Source organism: Ovis canadensis, chromosome 3, assembly GCF_042477335.2.
Source record: "Ovis canadensis isolate MfBH-ARS-UI-01 breed Bighorn chromosome 3, ARS-UI_OviCan_v2, whole genome shotgun sequence".
In the NCBI taxonomy this organism is placed as follows: domain Eukaryota; kingdom Metazoa; phylum Chordata; class Mammalia; order Artiodactyla; family Bovidae; genus Ovis; species Ovis canadensis.
Genome location: NC_091247.1, coordinates 190,683,068 through 190,707,718, shown reverse-complemented (window position 1 = coordinate 190,707,718; position 24,651 = coordinate 190,683,068). Strand labels below are relative to the sequence as shown.

The following is a 24,651-nucleotide window of genomic DNA, read 5'->3' as shown; positions in this document are numbered from 1 at the left end:
TTTCTCTGGAGAAGATTTTGAAAAGGACAGGAGAGCTCTGACAAAATGATTCAGATAGAGAAATTGATGTGGCTTGAAATTTATCAACAGAGCACAAAACAATGAAGTTCTTGATAGAGGAAAAGAGAAGAGGAGAAAAACTGCACCAAAGGAACAGAACAAAACAAATCAAACCAGGATTCTGTTATTAACATACAGAAAAGTAAAAGGGTTTATCAGAGATGGCTGTTTCTGGCTTAGGTGATTAGAAATGGGTAGGTAGTGCATTGCCAAAATAGAGCCTATGGGAAGGAAATTCAAGTTTATAGAATAGAGCATGGTGGGAGAGAAAAGGTTCTCTTATTAGTAACCTGAGCTTGGAATTACAGAAATTATGGAATTATGGCAAGAAGCTTACTGTTAAAGGATGTTGTAGTGAGAATATTTGCTTCAGACAGTGCAGTGTATCAGACTAGATGCACCCCATGTCCTGCCTATTTCTTACATGTTTAGCCCAGTAGTTGGTGTGTGTGGAGTTAGAGAAGTTGTTTTCTTGATTATCTCAGAAGTTTGAGTAGCTTCAAGAGCCAGAAGATGTAGGTTCTGTTACTGGCTAAATCTCTGTCACCTCCAGGCTTTTAAATCTGTCAGATATGGATAATGAAATCACAGTTTCAGTTGGGCACAAGTTCCCCTTCTTGCAAACCATGAGATTCTATTTCCATCCTGTTCTCACTGGGAATGTCCCAGTCTGTGTCTTTATGCTGACTGGCCTTACATTTACCCATCATCTATCCATTCCCCACTCACTGACACTATCTCACTGACACATCATGCAGTGACCAACGATAATGACCCTTTTGCTCCATTCTTATTTTGGAAGAATCATAATATACACTTTTTTCTGTTGAAATTTTATATATCTGAGAGTTTTATATATTATAATAAGCTCAATCAACTGACATGGAAAGGTTAAACTGGGAAAACAGTGGTGCTCAGATTGTCTCTTAAAGACTTTGTAAGGGTCACATGGCAATGTTGCAGCAGCAATGTCACCTTGTTGAAGTAGAATCATGGCAGATTTCAGTAACCACAAATCAGGCATCAAGATGAAAGGCACAGACCATGGTACTCTGAAAGCTCTGGGAACAGATTATGAATGTGCAACAAAGGAGGTTCACTTAAGGAAAGTGGTATAAAGCTAACATTGGACTGACTGAGACAAACCTCAGGGTCACAGGCCAGGCAATTCACAGTCAATTGATAAGATAGAGGAAGGTGCCTCTTAGTGACCTATCCCCCAGTAGGGCACAGAAGAGCCTCTGGAACCCATGGAGAGGAGGAGCAGGTCCAGACGCGAGATGTAGCTCTCCTAGAGCCGGGGGTGGGTGGGGGGTGGGCAGGGTTCCAAGGTTTTGACTCAACAGGAGCATATTGCTTCTGCATCTGGGAGTAGGGAAAGCAAGACTGTTCAGAAAGAGACATGTTAAGACATTCTGACTGGCCTCCCACTCAGTTCAAGATCTTCTGGCTCATGAAGGACAAAGGCCTATTCAAGCTAGTTCAAGTACAGAGAAGGTTGTTTTGAGAATTGAGGAATCTCACAGAAGCCAAAGACTGGGAATAATAGTAACTCCAGTTGTCTTGGGGATCAGACTGGGCAGTCCCTGCAAAGACTAGGCAGCACTCTCCCTCCTTCCCTGCTTCCCTCTGGCTTTACTTCCTCCCTCTGCTCATGGGCTTCCTCCTTTTCATAACTGGGGCTGGAGCAGGGTCCTCTGGGCTTCTACTGGCCTCTCTCCTTCTCCTCTTGGCTTTGCACACCTGTCACTACTGTCTTCACAGCTCATTCCCAGGTTTTACATTCTTAAGAGCAGCACCCATTAGCTCAATTCATCTGGAAACATATCTCACAGATTGCTAAGCACCACCTCCTCTTAATCTTTCAAGTTCCAGCATAGATGTCACTTCCTCTGACCAACCTTCCTGGTCACAGCCCCCTCCTTAGACTTGTTGGTGTCCTCACTGTGAGTTCCTACAGGCTCAGGGCACACACAGCCCCATAACAGCCTATTAATGTGCCTGTTTCCCCACTAAACCAGAAGCTCAGGGGGCAGGAACTATATCTTGAGTATAGTTACCGCCCCAGCTCCCAGATCTTTGAATAACTAAATATAGACTCAATATGTTTTGATAAAGTAGCCTATATTAAAGCAATACCTACAAATACAGAAATACTTTCCCTGTACTTTTTGTTCTTGCTGAGGCCACTTTGTAAATCTCAATATTTCTACAAAAGCACCTGCTATCCTTCCAGTTGTTTGGGCACCTGGCAGAGGGCACACATTGAAGACCTGCTTATTTTGTATAGCCCTTTAGTGCTCTGTGGCATTAACTAGTGGGCAATGAGTGAGGATTCACTTCCCTTTACAGGCTACAGAAATATCAACATATAAGTAAAGTTATGCCAGACTCTTTTTTCTTTCTCACTGAACAAAAACATAATCTAAATATGAATTTTTCTTACCCTGGGTAAGTCTAAAGTGGACCTGAAATGACATTAAGACTGACTTTTCTAACATGACATTAATACAGTTATCTTTGTAACAGAGACAGAGTCATAGGGATTTTTAAAAGGTAAAGTTCTATGTCTAACACTGCTAACCATGAATTCTAAGTTACAGGCCTGAAAAAAGTAAATGAACCTTCTTCAAAATATCCACTTGGTTCATTTCTTACCTATATTCTAGTTCTGCTTTCTAAAGCTCTTACTAAGTTTGTTTTATTTTTTATTTTTTTTTATTTTTTTTTTAAATTTTGTGTTGGATTTATTTCAGCCTTAGATAATTGTTTTTGATAAATATATCTTTATGAATGACATTTCTCTATATGCACAAGTTTATTCTGCTTGTTTCATTTACTTTCATAGTAAATGTTTTTCCAGGTGTGGCAGCACCCCAAAGTGATTCCAAGTTTGTTTTAAACTGATATATTTTTTTCCTCTCTTTTTATTCTCTCAGTTTCACTCAGGAAACATGTACAGACTATATAGTCTGCACCAGGCACATGTTTCTAAGACTTTCAGACAAGAACCTTGCCTATCTCATGATGACACATTTGGAGCACATCAACAACACCATAAGCAGGGACAAAGCTGTCTGGTCTATGAAGTACCTTCATTTAAGAATCACGTGATGCCAACAAACCCCTTCAATCTTATGGTGGAAGAGACTGCTCAAGAGGTTGTGTGACTTTCTCGAGGTCACTCCAAGTGCACAGCAGAGTCCCATTAGGTTGGCTAGCTCCAAATTAAGTTCTGTGCTGCCTCACATGGTCTCTCATTCCCACTTCTTTATTAACGTGGAGAATGGACAGGGAATATTGTGTCAAATACTGCTTCTGCAGAAGCACCTGCCTGAGCCCCAGGCTGTCCAGCAGTGCAGCCCAGGTGAACTTGACCTTCCATGTGGCTAAATCAGGGCTGACATGAGCTTACAATGGGTGTATAATCTTTTCAAATAGCATGGTCAATAGACGTTTACCCTGCTGAAAATTTTTGTTGGAGCATCACACAGCCAGAAATAAAACTGTAAATTAAAAGCTCTACAGAGCATTCACTAGAGCCTGGCACTTTTGTCATTATAAAAACTATTTTTGTCATTATGTTCCAGTTTTTGAAGAAAAGGATTGTTCCCTTAACTTCCATTGGTTTCTTAGCAACTGAAAATTCAGTGAAAATATTAGTATGCAGGATTATGTCATTTTTCTCTGAAAAGTAAAAAGCCAATTGTTAGACTGAATCAGTACCTTCCAGCTGCTGGAAGGCACATTTTGGCACCCAAAACAGCTCTCTTGCAGACACCATCCTGAGACCAGATAGATTGCTCAGCCCTCCTGTTCACTCTACTTCATATTATCTCGTCTAATCACAGTTCTAATTGAGATTTTTTTTAATTAAATACTTCACCCAACCATTTTGTCACTTGAGTTTTGAAAACCAAACTAGCAAACTAGATGATCTCTTCTGAACCCGTGAAACTATTATTCTATGAATAAAGCACTAAGTATTTGAATATTAAGCAGAAATCACACCTCAGAGGATGTTGTTGCACCTATGGATTCCAAAAAGTGACTCTTCTGGAAATCTCAAAAACACTTGAATGCTTTGTTAAATAAATAGATTACCAGCCCCAATCCCATATGTGCAGAATCAGAATATCTGGCAGGGAAGCCTAGAAATTTATATTTTTAACATACTTCCTCAGGTGATGCTGGTTTTCATCCTAGTTTGGGAGGTATTAATGAAATCAATGGTTCTCAAAGTGTGGTGCCCGGACTAGCAGCAGCAGCATCACCTGGGAACATTTTAGGAATGAAAATTCTCAGGTTCTGCCCCAGACCTACTGAATCAGACTCTCAGGGCACGGCCCCAGAATCTATGCTTTTTTAAGTCCTCCAAGTGGTTTTGATACAAGGTAGAGTTTTAGGACCACTGACTTAAGCAAAGGAATAATTAAATTTCAATTAAAAGAAATATATACTGAAATCCCCTTGGGTAGAGTCCCTGGGTTAATTGCTGCAAGGAAAAAAGCAGCTCATTTTATGCTTTTGAAGTATAGTTCTTCAAACGTTCATTGAGAATTTTCTGTGCTAAACACTCTGTTAGAAACTTCTTAGGATTTGAAACATAGTTCCTGGATTCAAGGAGCTTACAATCTACTCAAACAAACTTTTCCTATAAAGGGCTAGAAAGTAAGGGTTCCTGGCTTATGAGCCACCTGGCCACTGTGTAACTACTCAGTTCTGCCATCATAAAGGCAGTCTGAGATAACATGTAAATGAATGAGCTTGGTTTCATTCCAATAAAACTGCTTTTATAGATACTAACATTTGGATTTCATGTAGTCAGTTTCACATGTCATGAAATATCACTCATCTCAGATTTTTTTGCCAACAATTTGAAAATGCAAAAATGATTTCGGAAGGTCTTACATAAACATGTAGGGGACAGAATTGTCCTTTGATGGTAGTTCCCTTTAAAGTAAAGTCAATAAGGCAGTAACTAATGAAATCTGAGGGTTTGAGTCTCTGTAATGTCATCAATAGAAACTTAAAAGTCAGGAAAAAGTTTTTTTGAAAGAAAAATGTTGGATTCTGTCTTAAATAGCCTTTTTGGTCACTTTCTATTTTTTTTTCCTAAAGAAAAATGTCTTTTCTTCCATTTCTCTACATGTCTTTTCTTCCATTTCTCATCAGCAGAAACAGATCTGATCACTTACATATATATATATAGTAATATATATATATATAGTATATATATATATACACTATATATAGTCTTCTCTCCCATACCTCACCTCATGAAAATAGCATGATGCTGATAGAAGGTCTTTCTGTTCTTTCCCTATGGATCCAGTTTTACCCATTATGGAAGCCAAGACTTTTAGTACTATAAAAGCAGAACATCTTTATCAAACATACACTGCATTGCTCCTTTCCTTCAAGTAGTAGGAGGCAGAGATTGACTACTACTTGGACAACATTTAGTCTGCAGAAAAGTGCCAGCTTCGTCAACTGCTGCAGGCTGTAATCCTTTGAAGATTCGTAGTTAACTGAGGCTCTTTACTTTTTCAGTTGGGGTATAGGTGCTTTGCAATGCTGTGCTAGTCTCTGCTATAAAAGGAGGTGAATCAACCATATGTATACATATATCCCCTTCCTCATAGACCTCCCCTTGCATTCCACCCATGTGGGTCATCACAGCACCCTGAGCTGATGGATGCTCTAAGGTCCATCCATATCTCAGATTTCCACAGTTAAGTTCTAAATGTCCAGTTTCTAAAGATTAAAAACCACAGCAATTACATGATACTACTCAAACAGGACATGTGACACAATGAATCTATGATGTCAGTTCCCAAATTCAAGTCCATTGAGTATATTTTCAGAAACTCTAGGCACAGTGCCCAGAGTTAGCACCCTAGTGTCCTTGATGCCCAGTCAACTTTGGAAACCTCTCTCTAAACTGTGGTTGGTTAGAAAGTGAATCAGAGAGCCTGCGTGGCTCTGGCCACAGCATGAGTTTGGATGATCAGGCTCAGGAAGTGGCATTGTACCATGTTTCTGGGTCATGAAGGAAAGATTTTCAAATGGAACTATAGTTCTGAGTTCTTCATCACAACAATAGTAGCACTGAAACCCAAAGTTCCCACTCAGAATAAACTGAACAAAGCATGAGCTGGCAGATTATAGAACATCCAAAACCAGAGGGTGACATGGGAATTAAGAGTGTACTCTGTCTGCTCCACTGGGTTTCTCACCTGCCGGCCCACTCACTTATCAAGTTCCTTCCAGCTTGTAAAGTCAAGCCAAGAATCCCAGAGTTTGTTCTTGACAATCGCCCAGCTCTCAACCTTATCTTCCACTTTTGATCATTTTTATACGCCCTTTTCCAATTTTTTTACTTCAGGGTTACTGACTCTATACTCACTCTTGACAGCCGGCTTTCACCTCCTTGCACTCTCAAGAGTCTGCAGATAAGCATCTGGGCTTTCTTCTCCCTGTCTTCATGCATTGCTTTGCCTCCACTCACTTCCTTTGTTGTTGGTGAAAATTTCTCATCTAGCACTTGCTCCTATAGAAATTCCTTCTGGGGTAGGAAAGATACAGGATTATGGACATGTGAAAGTTAAACATTTTAATTAGGAAAAAATGACTTAATAGCTAATTAATGCAGAACTACATGCAAGATATAGAGAAATCTCATATTAATTTAATCATGCTATTAGACAAAAGCAGCCTCACTTCTTCAGACTTTCAAGATGGGAGAAATCTGTAGAACCCATTTGGTGAGTCTCAGAGAAACAGCCTGACAAAAGCAGAAATCAAGACAGTCTGGGTTAGCCAGAGGGGGCCACCAACTCTCTAGGGAATTCGTACCTTGTTTTGTATGAAATTAAACAAATTAATTAAAGTCATGTTTCCCTTTCTATTGCATAAGTTTAGGAACTCTCAAATAAACCTACAAATGCACAAACTTCTGTAGATACTATATTTTAAGACAGAAAACAGGAAAGGAATAGGACATTACATTTTAAATTACTATCAAAATTCTGATGTAGCATGAAACAGTAGGTAGTTGACACTCATTCAGAAAATACCTCAATAAATCTCACCCCTGTCTTGGCGCTAGGTGTATCACAGGCGTCATCACTCCTTCACTGGATAAGACAGGATTTAGTCACTGCATAATCAGCTAAATCATCTCAATTAGCCAAGGCCAATAAGTATTCCAAGTTTTAGGTGTCCATAGTACTACTGCTACTTCTAGGAATATTAAAAAAATCGGACAATAGGTTTGTCATTAGCACACCCTCCCACTTAACTTACTGATACATTTCTGTGAATGGGAGGGTATCTTCTCTTAAGACTTGCATTCCCTCAGAGCATATGCCTGCCCCAGACCTCTTATCACACCACCTATGCCTCAATCTGCTCTCCCAGAGAGGGCTAATACTGCAATCTGCTCTCCCAGAGAGGGCTAATACTGCAAAATCACCAGCCAGAACACCCTGACACTCAGGGATCAGATCCTAGACATCAAAAAGAAAACAATCTGATTGAAGTGATTCACAAGTGGTACAAATAACTAGTGTGTTTCAACAATTGGGAAGTGAAAGTTCTCCATGAGTTTTATGTCAGGAAAACCTTTCTCTGAAAGAGGTGAATACTCGAATTAGACCTTTATGAATGGGTGAAACTTATGGGCAGGAATCAGAATGGAACACCTACAGGTTAAATAAACAATGTGTCTGTCCCAAATTTCTGAGACAGACTGTGCCAGTAGTTAATCCAGCATCACTCCACATGTTTGAGAACATTTGTTGATATCTAAATATAAGGGGAGAAAAACATACTTGAAAAGAGGCAACGTTAGCTCAGAAATTTGTCTAATGTTAGGTTGCACTCACCAAGTCCTACTTCATAATGCCTTTCCTGGGTACACCAAAAGACTGCATTTCCCAGCATCCTTGCATTTAGTTGGAGCTTTGTGACTAGTTTAAGCCAATAAATGTGAGCAGAATTGTTATGTGTCATTTCCTAGCTAAAATACCTAGCCCCTGTTGGGGCTAACTGAATGCTTAATGATATTAGGATATTATGTCATCTTTTAGGTGTGATAATGATATCCGGATGATGCTTTTAGAAAGAATCCATATCTTTTATTTTTAATTATTTAATTAACTATTTTTGGCTATGCTGGGTCTTCACTGTTGCTCACTGGCTTTCTCTAGTTGCGGTGAGTGAGGACTACTCTCTAGGTGAGGTGCATGGGCATCTCATCATGGTGTCTTCTCTTGTTACAGAGCACGGGCTCTTGGGTGCAGGGACTTCAGAAGTTGCAGGTCTTGGCCTCTAGGATGTGTCTCAGTAGTTGTGGTGCACAGGCTTAGTTGCCTTGTGTGATGTGGGATCTTCCTGAACAAGGGATAAAATCCCATATCCTCTGCATTGACAGGTGGATTCTTAACAACTGGACCACCAGGGAAGTTCCTCCATATCTTTTAAAGGTAGATAGAGAAGAACTTTCTGGGACCAGTTTAAAAACAGTCCAGTGAGAGTAGGAAGGGTAAGTGAGAATACAAGTGAAACAAAATTCACCCTGGATTGATTACTATTGTATATAATTGATATTTACTATCATAAAACATTTTTAAAAGATGAGCTGATGTGAGACCCTCTTGCCTTCCCCTCCTGCAATACTGCCTAAATAGAAGGAAATATTTACCTTCCTATAACCAATAAACTACCTATTTCAGAGGCAAGGCAAGGACATCAAGCATGAAATCCCAGGCCACAGCTTAGAACAGAGTAGTCATGATGACCCAAAGTGGATCTTGTGTGAACAAGAGCTAAATCTTTGTGTGTTATTCTCTGAGATTTGGGAGTTGCTGGATATGTTTGTATATCCTAACCTGAATAACACATAGAGAGAGCTGATTTTGAAAATAGTTTAGCCTGGAAAACCCTATATGGTCTGGAGCTAGGAAAAAAGATAATATATAAAATAACTGTCTGCATAAGAAACTAGCAGGAATTTGGGGAGGCACAGCACAGAGACGCAGATTGATGGCAAGAGGGAAAAGCTGGGCAGCATATGGAAGTCAAGGGACTTACAGAAAAAAAAAAATCAACTAAGAAACCACCCAGGGCAGGGGTGGCTATAAAACTTTAAAAAATGGAACTATCTAACAAGTTAGATAATCTAAAGGAAACAAATAAATTTCTAAAAACATAAAACCAATCAGGACTATATAATGAAGAAACAGAAAATCTTGGTGCATCAATAGAGTAAGGAGATTAAATCAGTAATCAAAAATCTCCTAACAAAGAAAAACCCAGGGCTAAAAGGCTTCATGGTGAATTCTATAAAGTACTTAAATAAGAATTAATACCAATCCTTCTCAAACTGTTCCCAAAACTGTGAAGAGGAGAGAACATTCCTAAACTCATTTTACAAGGCTTACATTTTCCTGATATGAAACCCAAATAAGAATATTACAGTAAAAGAAAACTACAGACCAATATCACTGGTGAACATAGAGGAAAACATCTTCAACAAAGTAAACAATTTAACAGCACACCAAACGGACCATACATCATGATCAAGTGGGATTTATGCCTGGGATGCAAGGATGATTCAACATACACAGGTTAAATGAGTGATACACTGCATTAAGAGAATGAAGGATAACATTCAGATGACCATCTCAGTCAATGCAGAAAAAAGCATTTGACAAAATTCAGTATCCTGTCACAGTAAAAAGTCTCAAAAAATTAGATATGGAAGGAATGTACTTCAATATAAAAAAGGTCACATGTGACAAATCCAGAACTAATATCACCCAGCAATTCCACTTCTAGTTTTATATTTGAAGGAAAGGAAATCATTCTCTTGAAGAGATATCTGTACTTCCATGTTCATGACAGCATTAGCCACAACAGCCAAGACATGAAAACAACCTAAGTGCCTGTCAATGGATGAATGGAAAAAGAAGATGTATAGATACAGATATATACACAATGAAATTTAATTCAGCCAAAAAGAGAAGAAAATCATGCCCTGTGCAATGATGTGGGTGAGCCTGAAGGACACTTTGCTAAAAGAAATAAGCCAGACAGAGAAAGAAAATTTGTATGATTTACCTTACATGTAGAATCTTTAAAAATAGTCAAATTCATAAAAATAGAGTAGAATGGGGGTGACCAGGGGCTGTGCAGTGGGTAGAATGGGGAGACATTGGTCAAAGTGTAAAACTTTCAGTTATAAGATGAATAAGTTCTGGGAATCTAATGTACAGCATGGTGAATGTAGTTGTGCTGTGCTGTGCTAAGTCACTTCAGTCATGTCTGACTCTTTGTGACCCTATGACTGTAGCCCACCAGGCTCCCTCATCCATGGGATTCTTTGGGCAACAGTCCTGGAGTGGGTTGCAATGCCCTCCTCCAGGGGATCTTCCCGACTCAGGGACTGAACCTGCATCTCATGTCTCCTGTATTGGCAGGCAGGTTTTTTACCACTAGTGTCACATGGGAAGCCCTGAATGTAGTTAATAATATTGTATTGTATACTTGAAATTTTCTAAGAAATTAGAGCTTAAGTGTTTGCGCTCCCCCCACAAAAGTTAACTAAGTGAAATGATGGTAATAACTATGTTGACAGTTGTGACTATTTAACAATGTATAAGAATGTATATGTATCATCACATTGCATGCTTTAAATATATATAATTTTATTTGTATATTATAGCTTAATAAAGCTGGGGAAAAAACACTTACTGTAGGTCTATTCTGGGTTCAACACTATAAAGTCTACTGGAGATAAAAAGGAAGGCATGGTCCCAGCCCTAGAAGACCTCACATCAAAGCAGGAAAGAGTCACAGCCATTAAGAGACAATGAAAAGTATTTTTTTTTAAAAAAAAAAAAGAAAGAATGAAAAGTATAATAAGATAGAAGTAAATGCTGTTGGAGCATCAGATGTATCAAACACTATGGATAAGAAAGTTCTGGTAAGAAGTCATAGAAACAATACCTAAAGGAGTATGAGCTAAGGATAAAGAAAAGGGCATTCCAGAAAAAGTAAGAAGTCTGTGAAAAAGCTTTGAGCCAAATGAAATTTGGTATATTTGGGGAACTGAAAGTATTTTAGGATGGATACTGCCTAACATTAAAGGAGAGATGTCAAGAGGTAAGGCCAAAAAATCAGCAAGGGCCAAATAAAAATCATATATCCTGCACAGGAATATTAGTCTCCACTCTGAAGTTCACAGGAAACCACTTACTATTTTAAGATAATTAGGTGGATCAAGTGCTAGCAGTGTGAGAATGGATCTGAAGAGGTGCAAAACTGGGGGCAGGGAGACAAGGTAGGAGTCTATTTGCAGTAACCCAAGTAAGACTGGTTGACTGGATGAGGGCCTTAACCAAGATGGTGCCAGAGTGTGGGAGATAAGTGGTCAAATTCTAGAGAAACTGAATGATCAGAACCACAGTCCTGGTGACTACTTGACTGTGAGCAGTGAAAGAGACAGTTGATAAAATGATTGCCAGGTGTTCTAGCCTGGACAACCATTATGGTGATCTGAATCTTAGAGGTCTCTATAGGGTAGGGTAAGTTGTTCAGAGACTATACTTCACTCCTCATAGGGTGATAAATGCAGAGGCTGCCTTACAAAATACAATGACTCCTTTATCCTCTAACTTTTAATTACCGATTCCTATACAACTTGAAAGTAGACACATTTGCCATTCAATGTCACATCATTCAATTGATCAGCACACTATTCACTCCAGGCCAGAAAAGCTATTGATCAAACACACAGAAGTGCTGACAGCGTACAATTGGCCTCTGGAGATAAAATAGAAATGTGAATGATGAAAGTATTCTTGTCACTAGCATATCTTGAATGGTGATCCTCAATTAGTAGTGGTCCTCTGTGTGATTTGACAGGCCAACTGATCAAAATTAAGAAGTAAGTTCCAAAATGCATCCAAACTTTTTGGTAGCATAAATTATTTTGCAATCATGCTCTTTTTAGGTAAGTGTTATGCTCTTGATCTTCAGACTGTTTTACTTATAAGCCAGGGTGATTAGTCACTAGCTCAGCATGACGTCCGTTCATTAGAATGACCCGACTAGAAAAACATTATCTTTACTGAACTAAGAGATAATCTTAGCATTAACTTAAAATTAGGATGTTATAGTATAAAGATATCAAGCTTTATAGCCAGAATATATAAGTTCACAATCTGGCCAGGTTGAGTGACCAAGGGCAAGTCATTGAACCAAATTTACCAATGAATGCATTACTCTCACTACTGAATCCTCCTGCATCCCAGGGATAAATTCCACTTGATCATGGTGTATAATCCTTTCAATATGCTGTTGAATTCAGTTTCAGTTCAGTTAAGTCAATCAGTCGTGTCCGACTCTTTGTGACCCCATGAATCGCAGCACGGCAGGCCTCCCTGTCCATCACCAATTCCCAGAGTTCACTCAAACTCATGTCCATCGAGTTGGTGATGCCATCCAGCCATCTCATCTTCTGTTGTCCCCTTCTCCTCCTGCCCTCAAACCCTCCCAGCATCAGGGTCTTTTCCAATGTGTTAACACTTCACATGAGGTGGCCAAAGTATTCGGGTTTCAGCTTTCGCATCATTCCTTCCAATGAACACCCAGGACTGATCTCCTTTAAAATGGACTGGTTGGATCTCCTTGCAGTCCAAGGGACTTTCAAGAGTCTTCTCCAACACCACACTTCAAAAGCATTAATTCTTCAGCACTCGGCTTTTTTCACAGTCCAACTCTCACATCCATACATGACCACTGGAAAAACCATAGCTTTGATTAGATGAACTTTGTTGGCAAAGTAATGTCTCTGCTTTTGAATATGCTATCTAGGTTGGTCATAACTTTCCTTCCAAGGAGTAAGCGTCTTTTAATTTCATGGCTGTTTGCACATTGGTAAATTTGGGAAACCATTTGCCCATGTATCTTACCACCCAAGAGTATAAAGTAGATGATAAATGGAAAGCACTTCTATAGTTATATAATTTTTCATTGTTGACAAATTTTCATAAGTACTAATTTCATTATTATTATCTTGACCTTTTCAATAAAAGTGATATGGTGGAAGGGATTATTCTATAATCTATCACACAAATGCATTTAAGATGACTATGAAGGAAAGATTAATTGTGAGAGAGTACTCTCTGCCTTCTACATACCTCATATTTTCTTTCTCTTCAGTTCAGTTAAAGCAAAAGCAAAAAAAAAATTCTGAGAAAAACTAATAAATGACAGAGTACTTTCTCCTAGCTAAATTCAGAAAAAGAGAAAATCCAAAGGAGAAGGAAACTCAGAGAGAAATTTATGAAAGAGTATTTGGACCAGGAAAATGTAATAAGGAGTGTCAACAAGTTACATATAGAACACAAATAAGATTTTAGAAAACCCAAGTTTAGTAGTAGAGCAACTGCTAAAAGGATGGGAAGTCAGAGAAAACATCCATCTTCTGAATCTGCTTTATATGGTTGTAGAGCAATTTATTCTCACTACTTTAAAAGAAGAGATAATTATTACCAAAACAAGGGACAAGGATATTAAAATTTTTGTGAACTTTACAAATGCTAGAAAATAAATAAGCATAAGAGGAGACCATTAGGAGGAGAACTGACATCCAGAATGAAGAAACTGTGGATAATAAAAACAGATTAATAAAACAGGTAAAAACACAACACCATTGCACCATTGTAAAGAAAGAGAAACCTGAAGAAAAAAGCATATCCAATTTGAAAATAATCTGTGTACTAAAGGGTACAAAAATGCAAGCAAAGTGGGAAGTCTTACCTAAGAAATAAAGATAATTTTGGACTGTCAATATATCTAATTCTAAATCAGAATTATTAGAATTATTATTAATTCTAATAATATTAACAGATTATTAATATAGATTGAGCTTCCCTGCTGGCTCAGATGGTAAAGCATCTGCCTACCATGTGGGAGACCCAGGTTCAATCCCTGGGTTGGGAAGATTTCCTGGAGAAGGAAATGGCAATCCACTCCAGTATTCTTGCCTGGAAAATCTCATGGATGGAGGAACCTGGTAGGCTACAGTCCATGGGGTTGCAAAGAGTCAGACACGACTGAGCAACTTCACTTCAATATAGATTAATAATAGATTATTAATAGAATATAATATAGATTGATATATATATATATATTATATCTATTGACCTTGGAGAAGTATGAAAAACCAGCTGGGCACGATCTTCACTGAAATATACTTGGGTGCCTACTTGCCACATTTTTAAAGTTTAAAACACATAAACAAAAGAATATGAGCTCCAGTTTCATCCACCTCATTAGAACTGATTCAGATGTATTCTTTTTAATGGCTGAGTAATACTCCATTGTGTATATGTACCACAGCTTTCTTATCCACTCATCTGCTGATGGACATCTAGGTTGCTTCCATGTCCTGGCTATTATAAACAGTGCTGCGATGAATCTTGTATGCAAGACGGCAAAAGAGACACAGATGTATAGAACAGTCTTTTGGACTCTGTGGGAGAGGGAGAGGGAAAGGGTGGGATGATTTGGGAGAATGGCATTGAAACATGCATAATATCATATAAGAAATGAATCACCAGTCTAGGTTCAATGAGGGTGCAGGATGCTTGGGACTGGTGCACTGGGATGACCCGGAGGGATGGTGTGGGAGAGGGGAGGAGGGAAGGGGTTTCGGGATTGGGAACACATGTACACCAGTGGTGGATTCATGTTGATGTGTGGCAAAACCAATACAATATTGTAAAGGGAAAAAAAAAAAGAATATGAGGTCTTGAGAAGAAATTTTAGAATATGTTTATGTCTGGATTCTTGGGAACTGAAGGCCAGGGCCTGGTGAATGTCCTGAGGTATTAATTTTGCCATGAGATTCACCAAAAGAAGAGTTAGGGTTTTGTTTTTTTTTTTTCAGGTCTCCACATGGGAAGAAGCCACAACACAAACCTGGAGGGGCTAAGATGAGATGGTTTAGAGAAGAGTAAGCTGGAGCTCAAAGGAGTGTAGGGCAAGCACTTCCTTACTGATGACAGAACATTTGATAGAAATCACTCTGGTGAGTTGAGAACAGTCTGGTGTAGCAGATTATATTTGTTCTGGTCCTCCTGTCTCTTTTGACTACACATCTTACTTTTCTAGAAATTGTAACCTCAAGAAAGATGGGTAGCATATATTACTATAAATTTAAGAATGCCCTGATGCTCAAACTTGAGGCACAAGGCTGGTTCCAACAGAAATAAAAATAGAATCCAGTAAATATGATTTTTCTCCTTGATGACAATCTAATGCCTATACAAGACACACAAAAATATATGTGGGCTAAAATCTACAGAATAATTTCAATCATGCAGTATCTGTGCAAATACAAAAAGGAAAAACCTAGAGTTTTCTATTATGGCAAAAAACTAAGACAAATTAATCAGGTTATGATTACGTTAAATAAATTTTCATGAAGTCATATTAAATAAAAGAATGTCTAACAATATTACATGTGTCAGTTCCAAACAATATAGTTAGTAACAATATATTCTGAAGAACTATTGGTTAAAAATGAAAAATATAGTTGTACCTGGAAGTCTTATCAGTTTATAATATCAAGTTTAGTAAATATGAAATTAAAAGTAAAGATAAATGCAATTTTAAAATCTGCATCAAATAACAAATAACATAAAACTAACCCTGTAATAGTAAAAATTTAATGACAAAACAGAAAAATATCTTTTTAGATTAAGTCCATACAGATTATTTCTTAGACTTGCTTAGAAAAGAAAAATACAATAAATATCAGGAAAGGAGACTATATATATATATATATATCCTATATTACCTTGTCATATGATAAATAACAAAAGCAGACTCTAAGGTTGCTCAACTATGTAAGCATTTAAAAATTATACCCTAATGTCTATGTTATGGAAAAAATCCAGACTATAATAAAGTATCATTTAAAGGATATATATATGTATACATAAAATTTACATACAGAATAAGAAACATACTACTAGGTATATATTGATATAATATAATATAACATTACCATAGGATAGTAAATGCTAAGGAGATATAAATAGAATCTAAGGCTCATTGTTTTATTTTTTCCCTAGTGGAAAGGTGCTTAAATTTATTAAAAATCATGGAGTATAGTCCTGTGGAAGTAAGATCCAAAGGAGGCAAACTTCTTTGCTCTGTGTGTGTGTGTGTGTTTCATAAGATTTATCAAGGCTTTGGAGACAAAAAATACTATAAATGTATTTATAAGAAGAAGCAATAAAATTCTCATATATGAAACATTTAATCTAGACCAGTCACAGTACTGGACACTTTTCATTTTTATCTCATTATCATCCAACTCTCCATTATCTATACCGCTTGTTACTCTCAGCTTTTACCAAATCACATGCGATAGAAACTGGCCTATCAAAGAGAGGAAGGGTAGAAGGCTGGCATAACACTGCCAGGGGGCTTTCGTTAAATGGTAAATTTGAATGACAAACAGAAAACTTAAGTCATTCTAAAGCAGCTAAAACAAACATCAAAAGAAACTGGTTGTAAGATAAAAGGGAAAGAATCTGGTGTGACGTTTTATTAAACATGACATCGTGTTATTTATATTACACACCATGCTTTTATAAACAGTTTCAATGGTACAAAAATTAAGATGTTGATATTCATTAATATTCACTTTGTCAAATGATTTTCAACTATGCTTTAGTCTCACTTCAAATAATTGCCTCTAGCTCTCCATATGCTCTTCAAAACTGATTTTAGAAGTTTCAAAAGAACATGAAAGAGTCTAAACATATTTTTCATAGTTTTTGTTACAATCATCATTGATAGCATGTTGGCAATTAATAATCTGCTCCACAGAAAGAAACTCTTGAGGTCCTATTTATAGAAGATTAAGACGCTTACTCTTTGGAAGAAAAGTTATGACCAACCTAGACAGCATATTCAAAAGCAGAGATATTACTTTGGGGACTAAGGTCTGTCTAGTCAAGGCTATGGTTTTTCCTGGAGTCATCTATGGATGTGAGAGTTGGACTGTGAAGAAGGCTGAGCACCAGAGGATTGATGCTTTTGAACTATGGTGTTGGAGAAGACTCTTGAGAGTCCCTTGGACTGCAAGGAGATCCAACCAATCCATTCTGAAGATCAGTCTTGGGATTTCTTTGGAAGGAATGATGCTAAAGATGAAACTCCAGTACTTTGGCCACCTCGTGTGAAGAGTTGACTCATTGGAAAAGACTCTGATGCTGGGAGAGATTGGGGGCAGGAGGAGAAGGGGACGGCAGAGGATGAGATGGCTTGATGGATGTGAGTCTGAATGAACTCCGGGAGTTGGTGATGTACAGGGAGGCCTGGCGTGCTGCGATTCATAGGGTCGCAAAGAGTCGGACAAGACTGAGCGAATGAACTGAACTGAACTGAATTGAACTGACTGAACTTGAAAGTGAGGTTAAAGGTAAAGAAACAAAAAGTACTACAAAATAAACTAGTTTTGTATTATTTATACAGCTTCCCACATAAATACCATATGCTAGATATACTATACATTTGAATGTTTAAATAGCCAATAATGCCATCAATTTCTATGAAAGCCTTGTCATTGAATCAGACATTTCCCTTTGTCCTAATTATATCTGTAACTCTTGCAGACAAATGGTGACATAACCAAATGTATCTTTACAAAATAACTATTTGTTTTTATTTGCCACTCTAAACTTTCCTCTTCTTGAATAGGATATGATTGTTTTTTCCTCAAAGTACAAAACCAAAAGATAACATGGGAGGATTATTAAAAACTATCTAACGAATACCAAGGTAAATTTCCAAAAATGTGATTTCTACTGATTTTGCAAAAATGCAAGTCATTTAGACTGGATTCTCTGGAAAGAGTGGGACAGACCCTTACATTACCTACAGGCAGAAATACAATAGCCTGAGCACAATCACAGCAGAGAACAAAAAAAGTGGTGAGTAAATAATCACCCAGCGGACATTTCAAGACACTTTACGAACACTTCTTATGGTGAGCATTTCTATCCCAATGATGAACTGGGTAAGAAAAGTGGAAGTAGCTGTGCCAAAAGAGAATCAGTAATGAGGTGATGGAGCAAAGGCAAAGCTGAGTAAAGGGAACAGCTGCTGGTCACTCCGCCCTTGTGGTTAGTGTGCTGAATGCTTCATGTTTTGTTCTATCCTCACAGCACTCTAGAAGCTAAGCATCATTATTTCTACCACTCTCTTACAAACAGATCAAGGCGTAGAGAAGTTAGGTGATGTGTCCAGGGACACAGAGCTAGTAAATTGTAGGGGCTAGTCTTTAAAACTCAAAGACAAAGCTCTCAACCATTCTGCTCACACAGCCTCTGAAAGTAATTTTAATGTGACTCATAATATTGGTTATTTTTGTTTTTGCGTGAAAACAGTTGGAAGAACTCCAAATCTTGAATGTCCTGAGACAAAACACTAGCAAAGCTTTATTTCAACAGATGTCAAGAAAAGATTTTTCTTTTCATTTTTAACCTCTTTGACTACTGGGGTTGTGTGGCCACCTTGGCCAAAAATCTACAGAGGCTGAGGTGACAGTGATGCCAGGATGAATTCTGTTCATAGTAAGTCTGGGCATTCAATTACACTGCCAATGTTGAAGTTACTGGGTGGTGTTTGGTGGAATAAAAGTAAAAAATTATATTTTGAAATAGTCATGACTAGATATTTAAAAATGAATATCTAGACCTATTTGTATAAGTGGCCCAAATCCAAAACTTGAAATAAATACGTGGCATCAGTCCAATTATCTCATCAGTTTAACAGTGGGTATGCATAAATTGACATCATTTCAATTTCACACTTATGCAAAGTCCTCTTTTAGGGTGGATCAAGGTAATTGACAAATTTTCAGACTAAATTTAAATTCTTAAAGACATGTTAGAGGCAACACCAACTATAAAACTGGTAGGAAAAGTATCTTCAAAGAATATGATTTCACTGAACACAGTATGAAAAAAATATGATAATGGAAGCAAAAGCATGAATGAAAATCAAGTAGAAAAGGGGCTTTTGAGACATAAGCTATTCAATGAACAGATGGATTGAAATTTGACAGTTTTCATCATTATAACTTACACAATTCCCATATCACACACATGAAAACACAATAAGGATTTTTAGTGCAGGCAGTGGCATCCTAATTCTATCTGCAAGAGTCTAGACACATGTTTCTGCTTCTTTTAAAAAAATAATCTTCATTTTATTCCAATTTTAGGATAATCTTATCTCACAAATATATTTTAATGTTGGGTAAATAATTATTATGTTAGTGGCTGAAATTACATATAACCAGAAGGACATTTTTCTAAATATAAATTTATTTATTTTAATTGCAGGTTAATTACTTAACAATATTGTATTGGTTTTGCCATACATCAACATTATGTATAACTTTTAATAGGAAATTTGTGACAAAGAGCAGCATCTCACAAGGCTGGTCTCTTGAATTGGCCGATTAAGATACTCTAACAGCAGAAGAGAGTGACTGGGTCTGTAGGACTATTTATTGATTTAACAACTTGAAGTGGATGTGGAAATATCCTTTGCTATTAGATCATGTTACTAGATCATGTTATTGGACTCCAGTGTAGAGTTTATTAAATACTCTGGGTCATGTCTCCAAGTCAGTTAAATTAAAAACAGTCTCTATCAGTCCAAAAGTATATATGTATTTACATAGCTTATGACCAAAACAGTCTTTTTAAAAACAGTCTCATGCTGCTTTGGGGCTTCCCAGGTGGCACTAGTGGTAAATAACTCACCTGCCAATGTAAGAGGCAATGTAAGGAGATGTAAGATGTAAGGAGATCACCTGCAGGAGATGAAAGAGACAGGGGTTCAATTCCTAGATTGTGAGATCCCTAGAAGGAGGAGGGTATGGCAACCCCTAGGAAGAGGAGAGCGTGACAAACCATTCCAATTGTCATGGTATGGCAATTTCATTCCAGTATTTTTGCTTGGAGAATCCCATGGACAGAGGAGCCTGGTGGGCTACAGAACACAGCAGGGTCACAGAGTCAGACATGACTGAAGTGACTTAGCATGCATGCTGCTTTTAGCCGTATACCTGAAACAGGAAAGAAAAAATTTCCCCAAAACAATGCTAAGAGTCTACCACATATGTAATGTTCTTCTTTCAAAAGAAATATACCGTGGTCTTGAAAACTGTTTCATTTAATCTGCATTAATTGCAGTTAATGAAAAAGACTATCGCAGGAGGTCACTGGAAGATGTAACTGATGGTTGATCCATGACCTAGACCTGGGCAGTCAGAGGCTCTTCCCCTCCCCGCCCCACCCGCAACTCCCATGCTTGGAATATACACTCTGCCCATGGTTTCCAGAGTGGGAGATGTTCCAAGGACATAGCCCTGAGAGAGTAAACTGTTGATGAGGCCATGTGGACTGAACCCAGTTCAGGTATCTCTATTTTTTTTTTTTAAGTTTCTGGCAGGTAGGGACAGAGATATATCCATCTTGCAGCCACCTAAGACAAGTCTCGAACCTGAGTTCCCTTGCTTATTAAACTCAATGCCTTCCCATCTACAGTGATCCCTATCTTTCTTCACTTGCTCCTTGCCCTTTGTGCTCAATTTTCAAACCAACAATGACCAAAGATAAGAGCACGGCCTCTGAAGCCAGACCACCTGTTTCAGCCCCCCAGCCCTGTCTAGGAGACCTGAGAAAGTTTTATAATCTCTTTACACCTCCATATTTTTCTCAACTATGAAATGACATCTACTGGATAATTCTGTTCAGAAGAGTAAATGAGTTATTTTATGTTGTTGAATATCTTCCAAATAATCTATGTTATACCAGGGATTCTAACCTCTGGGATCTACTGCCTGATATCTAAGGTAGAGCTGATGTAATAATAGATACAAATAAATCACACAATAAATACAATGCCCTTGAATCATCCCAAAACCATCCCCCCTCCTTGGGTCCATGGGAAAATGGTCTTCCACAAAACTAGTCCCTGGTGCCAAAAAGATTGGGGGTCACTATCTTATACTGAAAAATGGAAGAAATACCATGGTCAGGTGAGGTTATATGATTTCTACAAAGTCACAAAGTTAATAAGTATCAAAGGTGGGCTCAGTGGCCTCCTGCTTTACATCATGTGTCATTTTCTGTGTGATCTTCAGGCCACAACTTTAAATTATGTGATAATTTACTTTCTTTGTTAATTTTAACACAACGGATAAAATCAGAAGTGGTTTCTTTTTTCCTAAAACAACAAATTTCAGGTTTGGGGATTTCTTTTAAAATGGATATTGAAGTAAATTTCTTGTATTCTACTTCCCAGAAAGTATATTGGGGATATTATTTGGAGGAATTTTATATATGAGGTTCTCCCTTGTTTGACAATTCTTTCCCCATGAAAAATTCCATTCCCTCAAGAAGTGAATCTAAGGGGATCAAATAATTTCTCAACTAAAAGTTAGCTTCTCATAGAAATGAAGGAGTAGAGTGATCAATGGTTAAATAAACACCTCTATTTCAAGGTTTCTATTTCTCTTTTTCAACCCATAATAAAACAGAAAATAAGCCAAAAATGATCCGGCTTCCCCCCTTTAGTTGGAGGCTGAAATTCATAAATTAACACAGAGAACTCTCCTGGAGTTGAGTTACTTAATCTCTTCACTCTGCCCCTCACCCCTATAAAAACTGGCCTTTTGGGTTTTCCTCATCAATCCATTATATATGATCTGCAGAACTGGAACTTAACAACAACAAAATCAAAGCAATGATGGAAAACAATTTCTATGTGCCAGACACTGTTGTAATTCAAATATATTTCTCATATAATATAATTCCAGGGGGCAAATCATTATAATATCCATTTTATAGATGAGAAGAACAAAGAACTAAAAACAATACTTAATCATTACATCAGGTGTTTTCAGCTACTCAAATAAATCATGAGATAAAGAACCTGATTGTGATGTGTAAACATGAGACACTATTCAAATGCCATTAGTTACTTTTCTATTTCTGCCACTGCTCCAAGATTTGCTGCTGCAAAGACAGCCAGCATTCCAACAATAAAAGGACTTCAAACTCCCTGAGCATTAGCATTCACCTTCTCAGTTAGTCAGATTCCAAACCTCAGAGCCCTAAAATGCTTTCTGTTAGTTTACCCTCCATAGTTAGCCAGCCCTTCCAGGTTGTTGATTCTCCCTTCACAGAGGGTTTTCAGTCTGTGCTTCCTTTTCTACTTTCCATGGAAGTTTCTTATTTCAGGCCCCCGTTATCTCTCCCTTTAATACCTGCAGTAGTCCTCACAGCAGTCACAGGTAGCTTCTTGGGCAAAACATTTATCTAGCTCAAACAATTTGAGACCCAGTTCTAGATCCACCATTACTGATTCTGTGGTCTGGAACAGGATGTTTACCCTCTTCAAAGCTAAATTTCTTTAGGCATAAAATGGGATTATGTAATAGTTGCCTGACCTATCTCATAGACTATAAAGTTCTTTTTAATGTTTGAGAAGGCTCTTTGAAAACTATGAAACTCATCCCAAATATGTAACTCTCACTAAGGTCTAAATTTATTGTCATTCAGAGCCTCCAAAACCCAACCATGAGCTATATATCCAAATGATCTCCCATGGCAGACACACCCAAATCTCCTTTACTAATGCTCTCTAGGTTCTTCTGTATATTTTGCAACCTCTGAATACACAGCTTCCTGTGCCCTGAATTCCTTTCCTTTCCATGGCTCCTGAGAGCTGCTCAATATTTAAGACCAAAAGAAAATCTCACTGTTGACTAAAATGATGCACAACTTGAGAGTTGCAAGTTAAGTTTTATTTGGGGCAAAATGAGGGCTGCAGCTCAGGAGACAGCACCTCACATAGCTCTGAGACACTGATCCAAAGAGGCAGTGGGGAAAGGGCAATATATAAGATTTTGGTGAAGGGGAATTCAATGTAATCAAGTGCTTACTTTACAAAAGGTTTTCTGCTAGTCATGAGGAGCTGATGTAACCACGAAGGGATTCAGTGATTTTCCAGATATAAAGAGATGCAAGGATTGGGATCATGAAATCAGTTCCTGAAAATATCTAACTATCTAAAGATCTGTTCCACCGGTTTCCCTGGAATACAGAAAAATGCTTCACTCTCCACCATGGATTCCCCTCAGGCGGTGTTGAAAGTTGGCAGCTGCAGCAGTACAGGGTTCAATCTCTGCAGAGGCAGATGGCAAATGTTCTTGTGGTTGTTCAGTCACTGGCAAATGCTCTTGGCAAGCGCCAGTTTGCAGTTGACATCACCTTCTCTGAGAAGGTGTCTGCAAAACCCCAGTAAGATTTGATTTCCTCCTTCTCTGGAGTTTCACCACATAGTTACCATTTTGTGAACTCTTACTAAATGTCTGACATTGTGCCAATGCATATAACTACTTATGCATATAATCTTCTGTGTGTAAAATTATATAATCATTTTATGCCTGTGATCCTCACACTGACCCTTAGAGGTCAACATTATTATCTCCACTTACAGATGAGGAAACTGGGTCTTTAGAATAGTCAATATCTTGGCCAAGGTTACACAAAATATACAGTGCAGAGTCTGGCTTGGCCAGGTCTGTCTTTAGGAGCTTCTGCCCTTAACTTTTGTACACAGAGATTCTCAGTGTCTATATAACAGCCCTTACCATAATCAGCCTGGTAGTAGTAAAAAATGTGTCTATCCATCTCTCTCACAAGTTTGTGAGTACCTGGATAATCAAGGAATTTTCTTTCTTATCCATTTGCACTACCAAATGATAGCTATATACCTTAAACATAACAAGATGATCGATGAATATTTACCAAGCTGAAACGAATTTACATGACCTTTATTGTTCTTCCAATTAAAATTTTCTCTCATCACTCCTGCTAACTCTCTCTCTCTCTCTTTCTCTCTCTCTCTCTCTCTCTCTTGCTCTCCCTTTATATTTTCTTACCATCTAGAGCTAATTAACTTTGGCATATGGACAGCAGGATCAAGGAGAAGAACCACTTGGAAAATATCATTTCCTCATCTTAATTCTGGTGTTTGAAATGAAAATATCCTATTAGAGTCTCAAGCCCTTCACAGAATATATAAACATTTAATAACTTTTTGCCTAAATAATGCCCATAGTAACCAAAATAATCACATTGCAAAGAACAGTAACTACATTACACCCATAAATTGCAAAATAGCTTTATATAAAATTTCTTCTAAAATATGAATCATAGTAAGATTATTTTCTTACACAATAAAGGATAAGAAGAGACTCAGAGCTTTAAGAAAGAATTTGAATTTAAAGTTTTTAGAATAAAAGTTCAAAAATATGATTTCCTTTTCAACAGTAGGAAAAAGATTTCTCAGCTGACCAAAGTAGCAAAGACACAGTTCACATTGGGAAAGATTACAGTTTAACAAAAACAACAAAGAGAATTTGTGCCTATGAGTTCTCCCTGGAATGCACTCCCTTGAACAAATGAAGTGTTTCATGTA

General features: G+C 37.7%; 1 non-coding gene across 1 annotated transcript; it reads left to right on the top strand.

Moving 5' to 3' along the window:
* Positions 1-14,001: 14,001 nt before the first annotated feature.
* Positions 14,002-14,073, top strand: TRNAG-ACC (transfer RNA glycine (anticodon ACC)). Its single transcript has one exon. It is a non-coding gene; the product is annotated as a tRNA-Gly (tRNA).
* The last annotated feature ends 10,578 nt before the right edge of the window (positions 14,074-24,651 follow it).